The sequence below is a fragment of the Hordeum vulgare genome, chromosome 6H, assembly GCF_904849725.1.
Source record: "Hordeum vulgare subsp. vulgare chromosome 6H, MorexV3_pseudomolecules_assembly, whole genome shotgun sequence".
Taxonomy (NCBI): Eukaryota; Viridiplantae; Streptophyta; class Magnoliopsida; order Poales; family Poaceae; genus Hordeum; species Hordeum vulgare.
Window position 1 is genome coordinate 234,342,786 of NC_058523.1, and position 12,310 is coordinate 234,355,095.

Here is a 12,310-nt window from a genome sequence, read left to right on the forward strand (position 1 = left end):
ATGTCCTCAGGAACAAACGTAACTACTCACAAAGCATATTCATGTTCATAATCAGAGGATTATTAATAAGCATTAAGGATCTGAACGTATGATCTTCCACTAAATAAACCAACTAGCATCAACTATAAGGAGTAATCAACACTACTAGCAACCCACTGGTGCCAATCTGAAGTTTTGAGACAAAGATCAGATACAAGAGATGAACTAGGGTTTGGAGAGGAGATGGTGATGATGAAGATATTAATGGAGATTGACCCCCTCTCGTTGAGAGGATCGTTGGTGATGACGGTGGCTTCGATTTACCACCTCTGGGAGGAAAGTTTCCCTGGCCGAATAGCTCCATCGGATCTCTAGATTGGTTCTGTTGAAGTTCCGCCTCGAGCCGGTGGAAAAGCTCCGCCGGAGCTCTAGATTGTTTCTGTTGAAGTCCCAAAAGGTCCGATATGATTTTTTCCAGGTCGCAACGCTTCATATAGCAGAAGATGGGCGCCCGAGGCCTGTCAAGGGGCCCACAAGCATGCAGTGAGCGGCTAGCTGGGTAGGTCGCGCCCCCTGGCTTGTGGCCACCTCGTGGGTTCCCTCCGGTAATTCTTTCGCTCATTATTTTTTAAATTTTTTTAAACTGCTCTCCATAACTTTTCAGGATTTTTGGAGCTGTGAAGAATAGGTCTCTTAGATTTGCTCATTTTATAGTCGAGAATTCCATCTGCCGGCATTCTCCCTCTTCATGTAAATCTTGTAAAATAAGAGAGAAAAGACAAAAGTATTGTACCATAATGTGTAATAACAACCCATAATGCAATAAATATTGATATAAAAGCATGATGCAAAATGGACGTATCAGTACTTCACTTATATCTTTTAGAGCACGACGGTGTTGTGTTTTATAGAAATTATTAAACTCTTGTACCTCACTTATATTATTTTGGGAGTTCTTTAAACAGCATGTTAATTGGTCTAGGTTATGAATTTAGTCCTAATATAAGAGGCATCCAAGAGGGATACAATAAAAACATTCATATTAAGTTCATTGAATATGATGAGAAGTTTGATACCTTGCGTATAGTTTTGAGATGTGAAGATGGTAATATGAGAGTCATGCTAGTAAGTAATTGTGAATTAGAAGAAATACTTGTGTTAAAGCTTGTGATTCTCGTCGCATGCACGTATGGTGAACCGTTATGTCATGAAGTCGGAGCATGATTTGTTTAATGATTCCCAACCTTTCTATGGAGGTCGGGAATGCGCGATGGTTAACTCCTACCAACCCTTCCCCAAGAGCATGTGTCTAATACTTTGCTTCGATGACTAACACGCTTTTGCAATAAGTATGTGAGTTATTTATGACTAATGTTGAGTTCATGGATTATACGCATTCTCACCCTTCCACCTTTGCTAACCTCTCTAGTACCGCGCAACTCTCACCGTTACATTAAACCCATCTTCCTCAAAATAGCCACCATATATTTTCCTCAAAACAGCCACCATTTCTTCCTATTATGGCATTTTCATACCCATTCCGAGATATATTTCCATGCAACACCACCGTCGAGTTCTTATGACACGCACCATCACTTTCATATTTCTTATAGAGTCATACTTTGTTCTAGATATCGAGTTGTAATCTTTGAGTTGTAAGTAAATAAAAGTGTGATGATTTTTCATTATTAGATCATTGTCCCGTGTGAGAAAAGGATGATGGAAGCTACGATTCGCTCACAAGTTGGGATGAGTCTCCGGACTTTAAAAAATAAAATAGGCTAGCGAAGCCCATAAAAAAATAAAGGAGGCCAAAAAGCCCATCCAAAAAAAGAAAAAAATGAGAGAAAGAGAGAAGGGACAATGTTACTATCTTTTTCCACACTTGTGCTTCAAAATAGCACCATGTTCTTCATAGAGAGTCTCCTATTTTGTCACTTTCATATAACTAGTGGGATTATATCTTTTGCGCAACCACTTAGTTTTCTTTTTGAGCTTTCCTACACTTATAGCTCTAGTGTATTTGTTGCATGGAAATCGCTACTCACTCACATTTATATCTATCGATGGGCATCTCCATAGCCCATTGATAAGCTTAGTTGATGTGAGACTATCTTCTTCCTTTCTTTTTGCAACCTCCATCACATTCTGTTCCACCTATAGTGCTATATCCATGGCTCACGCTCATGTATTGCGTGAGAGTTGAAAACTTTTGAGAACATAAAAAGTGTGAAACAATTGCTTGATTTTCATCGGGGTTGTGAATGATTTAGATATATTATGTGGTGAAGATGGAGCATAGCCGGACCATATGATTTTGTAGGGATAACTTTCTAAGATCAAGTTATTTTGAAGCAATTGCCTTATTAGTATGCTTGAAATATTATTCTTTTTATGTCAATATTAGAGTTTTTGTTTAGTCTTATGGATCTGAATATTCATGCCACAATAAAGAATATTACATGGATAAATATATTAGGTAGCATTCCACATCACAAAATTTATTTTTATCATTTACCTACTCGAGGACGAGGAGGAACTAAGCTTGGGGCTGGTGATACGTCTCTAACGTCTCTATAATTTTTTATTGTTCCATGCTATTATATTATCTGTTTTGGATGTTTTATATGCATTAATATGTTGTTTTATATTATTTCAGGGACTAACCTATTAATCTAGAGCCTGGTACCAGTTTCTGTTTTTTCCATGTTTTTGAGTATTGCAGATAAGGAATATTAAATGGATTCCAAACAGAACAAAATCTCCGGAAAGATTTTTCTTGGACCAGAAGTCACCTAGGAGACTTGGAGTAGGGGGCAGGGCACCTGCCGGGAGGCGAGAAGCCCGCAGGGCGCGTCCTAGGGGGGTGGTCGCGCCCCCTGGCTTGTGGGTACCTTGTAGGCCTACTAACCTTATTCTTTGGCCTATAAATTACAAAATATTCCCATATCGCCAAAAAGAGGAACAAAAATATTTTTCCGCCGCCGTGAGCCTCTATTCCAGAGAGATACGATCTGGGAGCGTTTTCCGGTAATCTGCCGGAGAGGGAATTGATCATGGAGGGCATCTACATCAACTCCATTGCCCCTCTGATGAAGCGTGAGTAGTTCACCACAGACCTACAGGTCCATAGCTAGTAGCTATATGGATTCTTCTCTCTCGTTGATCTTCAATACCATGTTCTTCATGATCTTCATGGAGATCTATCCGATGTAATTCTCTTTTGCGGTGTGTTTTTCGAGATTCTATGAATATTATTTGAGTCTCTTCTCAATTCTTATATGCATGATTTTGTATCCTAGCGAGTCTCTTCGAGTTATTGGTTTGGTTTGGCCAACTAGATTGGTAATTCTTGCAAGGAGAGAAGTGCTTAATTTTGGGTTCAATCTTGCGGTGTCCTCACCCAGTGACAAAGTAGGGGTAGCGAGGCACGTATTGTATTGTTGACATCAAGGATAAAAAGATTTGGTTGTCATCATATTGCTTGAGTTTATCCATCAAAATCTTGTCATCTTACTTAATGCGTTACTCTGTTCTTCACGAACTTAATACTCTCGATGCATGCACGAGTCGGTCGATGTGTGGAGTAATAGTAGTAGATGCAGAATCCTTTCGGTCCACTTGACACGGACGTGATGCCTATATGCATAACCATTTCCTTAGATATCTTCATAATTATTCTCTTTTCTATCAATTGCTCGATAGTAATTTGTTCACCCACCGTATTATTTTCCTTTATGAGAGAACCCTCTAGTGAAACCTATGGCCCTCGGGTCTATTTTCCATATTATATTTTCAGATCTATAAACCAAAAATACCAAAAGTACTTTTCTGCAATTTATTTACTTTTGTTTCCGCAATCTTTTATATCAAGCTCTATCACATCTCATCCTTGCAAATAACTCTGAAGGGATTGACAACCCCTTTATAGCGTTGGGTGCAAGTGCTTGATTATTTGTGTAGTTACTACTATTGGAGCCTTACTTGTTCCTCCTACTGGATTGATACCTTGGTTCTCAACAAACTGAGGGAAATACTTATCTACTTCGCTCCATTACCCTTTCCTCTTCAAGGGAAAACCAACGCAAGCTCAAGAGGTAGCAGTTTCACACTTTACCCACAAGACTCGGGAATCTTCTATATCAATCCACATCTTGCGGTATTTTCCATACCCGAGATAAGTACCCAAACAATGCCTTTCCCATGACGATACTAACAAAGAGTCCACTCCTTGGTGCCATCCCTCATGATGTATATCACAAGTATCATCCACAAGGGCACGGAACGGTGTGCCCGGTGTTTGTAAAGATATCCCGTGGTCATCCTTTCTTGGTATCACCCCGTCTCGAGAGTGGCCTCATCACCCCCGTCACTAGTAATGTTGGCTCTCTACTAGTACCAACCATAGTAATCAACAAAGACCGGTCCCATAAGGGGTACAATGGTCATCCATGTACGGTTGGAGTAATGGTTGCAGCTTAAACCAATCCATTTTTGAAAACAACGCACTCACTTGATTCGGGACACCAATTCTTTCTCAAGTGGTTATCTAACTCAACACCACCTTCCTCGGGCATTAGTGGCACCCGACGAGTTTTCTGGAAAGTCTTTGAAAACATTATTGTTTCAAAAACCTTGCATAATCCCGTCCCATTTGCGTAGCAACTACAACAACATATCTACTTCCCACCCACACTACTCTAAGCACAAGTGGATTCATGCCATGCAACTATCAACGAGGAAGTAACGGAGGCAACCCAGAAAGGTGGTCACCACAAAGTAGGTGCTATGTGACATGAAAAAAGAGTTTCATCCATGGTCGAGGGGCTGCTTGTGAGGGTCAACAAAGTCCTCGGGGTCTTCAAATCCTTCGTGTCCGAGCTCTTCATCAACAACGCAATCAATTTGTCGGAAAATAACATGCAAAAATTAGATCAGGACAAAAACAGGGAAAATAAATCATCCACAAAAATACCAACTTATTTTCGTAAGATACTAGGGTGATTATTAATATTTTGAAAATTATTAGGTTTTAGTTTTGAAGTGTAAAAAGTGGTGAAAAGTATTTTAACAGAGAGATAAATGCTTTAAACAAGGTTTCCAAATAAAACAGTGTCTCAAACTTTTTCCATAAATTGCACAAGTTTCATAATCAAAGAGGTGGTATTATTAAAGTATTTTACAAATTCGAATTATTGGATTTGCACAAATATTTCAACCTCGGGAAATTTTGGAACTGAAATCAGAAAAGAAAGGGAGAAAGGATAGTGTGCCATTGGGCCAGAAGCGGTTCATCGAGCCAGCCCAGCCAGCGAAGCCAGCCTAGGCGGGCCAGGCACGTGCACCCGCGAGGGTTTAAAATCAACAGGCAGGGCCCAGCCGCCAATCATAGAGAGGGGAGGCGACGGAGAGGTGAGGATGATAGGTTTCCCCCACTTGTCATCTTGAAACTCGAGACAAAGAGGGGCGGCGAGCTCACCAACTATGGTTGAGGACAAGGCGAGGGCAGTTGATACGTCCAAAACGTATCTATAATTTTTTATGGTTTCATGCTACTTTTATGCTTTTGATAATTGTTTTCATATTAATTTTATGATTTATTTGGACTAACCTATTAATAGTTGCAAAAGTGCATAATGTTCTTGTTTTACACTTTTATGTGTAGGAAGTATCAAAAATAGAAGAGGAAACCTTGTTGGAGTCGAACTGGGACTTTCCTGAAATCTGTCTGAAAACTCTTTTTAAATATTTCCCTATTATGGATCGACGATGGCCCCAAACGGAAATCTCACATAAGATAACAGTGTGGGGAATTTTGTGGTGATACTGCTAGACATAAAATTCAGCCCATTTGGAGTTCGTACGCTCCAGGAATGCCCGTTTTACTGGAGGACAAATATCCGATTACAGGATTACGGTAATCGGTGACGTGATTGAGTCCAACTCTTACAATATTTGATGGATTCGGCCAAACCACGACTTTGGGACCTCATTAGGGCTGAGAGGGGTCCCTAGAAAGGTTCTAGAGATGCCCAAGAGTGCCTGGGTCAAAGGGGCATCCATCAGAGGGCCAAGGATGATCGTCCCAGCTCACATAAGGAGAGGAAAACCCTGACTTCTGGGCAGCCACCAAAAGCCACAAAAATTGCCTCCCTCATGGACTCATCCCCATGGGGGAGGGCTGATATACAGCACCAAGAATCCATGGAGGAAGGGGGCTAAGGGGCTGCGCTCCCCCATGATGGCCGACCGGTGCACGAGGAGCCTCCTCCGCCGCCGACGACCGCCGGCGCCGCCCTGCACCTCACATGTTTCCCCTTCTCCATCCTCTCCGCCATGATGCCGCCTTCACCAACACCTCCATCATCATCTCCTCCATAGCTACAGAGGTCCACTCTCCCACAAACCTCTGTAATCCCCTATGCAAACATGGTGTTTGATGTTATAAATTATTTGCAAATGATCGATTGCATCTATGTCATGTTTGTGTAGTTCCCTTTTGTCATATGATTGATTTTTAAATCTCCATGGATGGTTTGAGCTATATATTGAATTTGTTACAGTCCTATGGTGCCCATCATATGTTTATGCGTGCATTGATCACATCATAGGGTTTGTAGTATGAGGAGAAAGCTAGAGAGTGGGATGCTTGAGTGATTGAAACATGAGCCCAATCTAGTGATCAAATCATATAGGATAAAGAGGACCTTTTGATCTTAATGCTATGGTTGGGTATTTTTACCTTAATATATCTTCCAGTATTTACGAATGTTTTCTAGAGTTCCAAGCATAAGTACTTGCAATCATTGGATAGTGGGAGCTTGTTAGCTTTGCCTCTCCCACATAAAAGAGGAATATCAACCTTGTATTTGAGTATCTCATCAAGGACGATTCCACCACAATTACCAACACTTAGTATATTTTATCACTGCAGCACTAACATTTACTTTCTTGTATTTATTATCTTGCAAATCTTTCTCTCATACGCATATTGTCACTCTAGTATTATTTCCTAGATATTGCAAAACGTTTAGTGTGCGTAGAGTTGTATCAATGGTTGATAGAACTTGAGAGAATATTTATCCCACCTTTAGCTCCTCTTACTTATTGAAAAGGCTACACACGATCCCCTATATTTGTGCGGATATCAAGACCTTTTCTCGCGCCGTTGCCGCGGAGCAATAACGTCGGGTTAATGTTCTTGTGTGCACTTGTTTGCTTTGTCTCTAAGTAGTTTTACTTTCATTTTTAAGTTGTTCTCTATCTTTATATGGATAGGGAATGCGAATTACAAAAAAATTAGTTGTACTTGTTATCTAAAAATGTTTTCAAAAAGGAAAGTGATTGGAAAGATGAGTAATGGTTAAGTGGGGGTCGACCTTGAACACTTGTCTTCATGTCTATGAAACCATAACAATTCTTTCCTTGGAAGCTTTTCAGTTAAAAACTTGTATATATTGTGTATATATTGTACATATTCCTCTGTACCATAAAAATAAAATGTATACATAACTTCTGGTTTGTTTATGATGCAAGTTTGCCACTTTGCTGCGTAGAAACAGCTTTCCGTGCTCCACCGTAGAAAAAACACCAGAATGTGATCTTGATCTGAAATTTATTTATTGCAAAGTACTATTTATTACTTTACTTTCGTTGGTTTTGAATTTTCTGATTTGAAGTGTGTAGATAGGTCCAATAATTCCATCTTTACTGACTGTTCTGTTTAAACAAATTTCCTCTGCTTCACTGTAAAAAATCGTGAAAAATCTCGAAATAGTATTTTGATCTGAATTTTTTATGCATAAACCTGAGATTATGATCTGTATTTCATTAGTTTTGAGTTTTTCGATTTGAGCTACCTAACTATCTTGTTGAGTGTGATCTTTACACACTGTTCAGTTTTGACAGATTTCTTAGTTTATTCAATATTGTACTTGGTGTTAATAGTTTCATTAGTTTTTCAACGGACAACGGAAATCATGAACACCTTAGTATATAGAGTGAATTAAATATTATGAAACTTGTCAATGCTTGAACATGAGTGGATTTTATTTAATGAGTACTAACCCTACTAATGAGTTCTTGTCAAGTTTTATGTGACTGTAGTATTTAAGATCCAATGGAGATGGTGATACGAGATGAATGAGAAGAGAAAATCTCAATCTTGGGTACTCCCAAGTGCACCTCAATGAAGTATTCAAGTATATTCAATCATCAATGCTTGGGGGTGCCCAAGGCATCCCTCCTTTTTCCATGCCTAGCTAAAAGGCGTTAAAGAAAAGCGCTTGTGGGAGGCAACCCACTTTGTTTTCCTTATGTTTTCATGTTGTTTTCTTTCAGTTTGTTTTGTTTTATTTGAGTCGTGGAAGTTGTTACCTACGTATAAACCTCTTCTTATCCTTTTTATTTCGTTTTGTGCCAAGTTTTAGCCTCCGATTGCAAAAAAGTTCAAAAGTTGTGACATGCTGCCCAGAAACAAATTATGTCTACTTCACGAAAACATTCGCCAAAAATCACTAGATCATCTTTTTGATCTGAATTTGTTTGACAGTATGCTCTATATAAGTTACTTTCTAGCGTCTGTTCTAAGTTTTTGATTTGAGTTGCAGACGTGCCCCGAAAAAATTATTTACTACCTGTGTTTTCATTGCTTTGCAAATCTTAAGCTTTCTTTTTCATTGCAAAAACCTTTTGGCAATCTTGAGAAACAGTAGATCTTCCTGAAAATCTTTATTTCTAGTAGAGAATAAATTATTTTATTATGGGCACTAACCACTCTAATCAGCTTATGATGAGTTTCGTATGAAGGGAGTTTTCAAGTATGCAATGGAAGATGATGTAAGAAGATTCAGGAGTGTTAAGAGCTCAAGCTTGGGGATGCCCCCATGCACCCCCAAGAAATATTCAAGGAGACTCAAGCATCTAATCTAAGGGATGCCGCCGTGCATCCCCTTGTCCATCAACAATCATCAGTTCGTCCTTCTCCATGCTATATTTTTATCACTTCATATGTTATGAGCTATGCTTGGAGCGTCCCGCTCTTTACTTTTCCGTTTGTTTAGTTTTCTTTGCTATAATAAATGGTTGGATCCCAGCATATTAGTTTGGAGAGAGACACGCTCCATTTTAATTGCTTAGAACAATCTAGCTCTCACTCTTATTGTTCTGTGAGTATTCACTTTTTGCTAGTACTACCTTTAGCTCTTGTTTTCCACTCATATATTGTTTAGAGCTTGATATATTGCTTTAGTTATATATGATTATCTCTTTGGTCTTTAATTATTTTTATCTATGAGAATTGTTTCAAGATGTTGATTGGTGTTGGAGAAAAGTAAAATATTTCATGCTTATGGTGGTGCAATAGGAAGCTTGTTTAGACTGTGGCTTAGAGTTTGACATGTCATGTTAGATATTATCTTAATTATATGCTTGGTAGTTATTGATGTAGAATGACTTGTCTCCAATAGCTGAGAGTGCTTAATGTGCCATTGAACGAATCATGTGTTGTTTTTATCATATCGAAGCATAATATTGTGATGTTCTCCTTTACTGCTTCATTTGGGTTGACTTGGCGCATGATCACACCATGTTATGACTATGAAGCAGTCACTTATAGCCTCTATAATCACTTAGTTTTTGACTTGTAATACCATTTATGCTTTGATTAATAATGTTTTTGTCGCTATGCACGATTATGGCCATTATTGCTCTCCTAATTTGTCGCTCTCGGTCTTTTGCTAGCCTCCACCTGTACTGAGTATGAGCTCTACTCGTGCCTCCAACTCCCAAAAACCAAAGTTTGCCAAATGTGTCCACCATACCAACCTACATGTGGTATTTAACTGCCACTCCAAGTAAATTTCTCATGTGCTACGTTTAAAACTTTCAAAATTATTCTTGTTTTGTGCCTCTGTTTTAGCTCATGTGGAAGTAGTGGATAATTCATGATCTTGTCATACTGCACAAGCTTTATCTTGGGTCTACATGTCTAATCTGCGAACCCCTAATACGAGGAGGGACTGACATGAGTGCGCCCAGCTCGTAAAAGATAATAGCAACGAACAAAACCTCCTTCACGCTTTGTTCATCAGAAATCAAAATAGTGACAAACAAAGGAGACTAAGGGAATTTGATCGTCCCCAATCTAGGAGCCGTTCCTCAAAACTTGTCCATCATGAGAAGTATTAGGCTATCTGCTAGCATTCATTGACGAGTTGTGCACCTCCCAAAAGCTTGTTTTACAATCTTATTGATTTCAAAAATCTCTAAAAGCTCTAGCACATGAGTAATCCCTGCTTCCCTCTGCGAAGGGCCTTTCTTTTACTTTTATGTTGAGTCTTCATCTTCTAACTTTATGCACCAATTAAGAGAGCATAGTTTTCATTCTAAGTATAATGTGCATAGTCCCCAAATTTATTATTGATTGATTCATGATGTGTTATTAATTGTTCTCAAATTATTAGTTCTAGTCATCCACTTGAACTTTGAAGGTGTCCTGGCATTTATGTTTTGCCTCACTCTTAAGGACAAGCGAAATACCACTTTGCTATGTTTTATTTATGCTCGAAACAAACGTATAACTTTCAAGTGCATTATTATTCACGATCTTTTGTTTGTGTTACATTTCATGTTGCAACATGGTTGCTAAGTTTCATTGTTAGAATTATATCTAACATGCCTATGTTTAGAGTGCTATGATCTCAGCTTAAAAATGCTTTTACAAATATGATGATCAAACTTATGTTGGTAGCATGTCACCTCAAAAATTATTATGTTTTTATCGTTTCACCTACTCGAGGACGAGTAGGAACTAAGCTTGAGGGCGTTGATACGTCCAAAACGTATCTATAATTTTTGATGGTTTCATGCTACTTTTATGCTTTTGATAATTGTTTTGATATTAAGTTTATGATTTATTTAGACTAACCTGTTAATAGTTGCAAAAGTTCACAATTTTCTTGTTTTACACTTTTATGTGTAGGAACTATCAAAAATATAAGAGGAAACCTAGTTGGAGTCGAATTGGGACTTTCCTGAAATCTGTCTGAAAACTCTTCTTAAAGATTGCCCCGTTATGGGTCGACGACGGCCTCAAACGGAGATCTCCCAAATCATAAAATTTTGGAAAATTTTATGCTCATAATTCTACACATGAAATTCGGCCCATTTTGAGTTCGGACGCTCCAAGAATGCCCGTTTTACTGGAGGACAAATATTTGATTATGGGATTATGGGAATCAGTGGCGTGATTGAGTCCAACTCTTACCATATTTGATGGATTCGACCAAACCACGACTTTGGGACCTCATTAGGGCTGAGAGGGGTTCCTAGGAAGGTTATAGAGGTTCCCAAGAGCCCTTGGATCAAAGGGCATCCATCGGAGGGCCAAGGATGACTGTCCCAGCTCATATATGGAGAGGAAAACCATGATTTCTGGGCTGCCACCCAAAGCCACGAAATTTGCCTCCCCATGGCCTCATCCCCATGGGGGAGGGCTCATCTACAGCACCAAGAAGCCATGGAGGAAGGGGGCTAAGGGGTGGCGCTCTCCCATGATGGCCAGCCAGCGCAAGAGGAGCCCGTGCGCCGCCGACGGTCACCGGCGCCGCCCTGCACCTCACGTGTTGCCCCTTCTCCATCCACTTTGCCATGATGTCGCCTTCACCAACACCTCCATCATCATCTCCTCCATAGCTACAGCGGTTCACTCTCCCACCAACCTCTGTAATCCCCTATGTAAACATGGTGGTTGATGTTATAAATTATTTCAAAATGATCTATTGCATCTATGTCATGTTTGTGTAGTTCCCTTTTGTCATATGATTCATTGTTGAATCTCCATGGATGGTTTGAGCTATATATTAAATTTGTGACAGTCCTATGGTGCCCATCATATGTTTATGCACGCATGTATCGCATCATAGGGTTTGTAGTATGTGGAGAAAGCTAGAGGGTGGGCTGCTTGAGTGACAGAAACATGAGCCCCGATGTAGTTATCAAAGCATATGGGATAAATAAGACCTTTTGATATTAATGCTATGGTTGGGTATTGTTGGCGATGCTAGGTAGACACCTATGGGGATCAACGTGATACGCTTGTGATCATAGGGCGGGGAAAGACAACGTCAAGAGCAGAACTAACGATCAACACCTAGCAAGCCTTTTTACCCAGGTTCGGGCCGCTTACGCGTAAAACCCTACGTCCTGCTCGTGTTATCGTATTAAGCTTTTTGTTGTTCGTTAGAGTGACTGATGATAACCATCTTCTTAGCCAATCTCCAAAGAGTCTAACCCCTTGTGAATAAGCTAAGGGCCTCCTTTTATAGGCAAA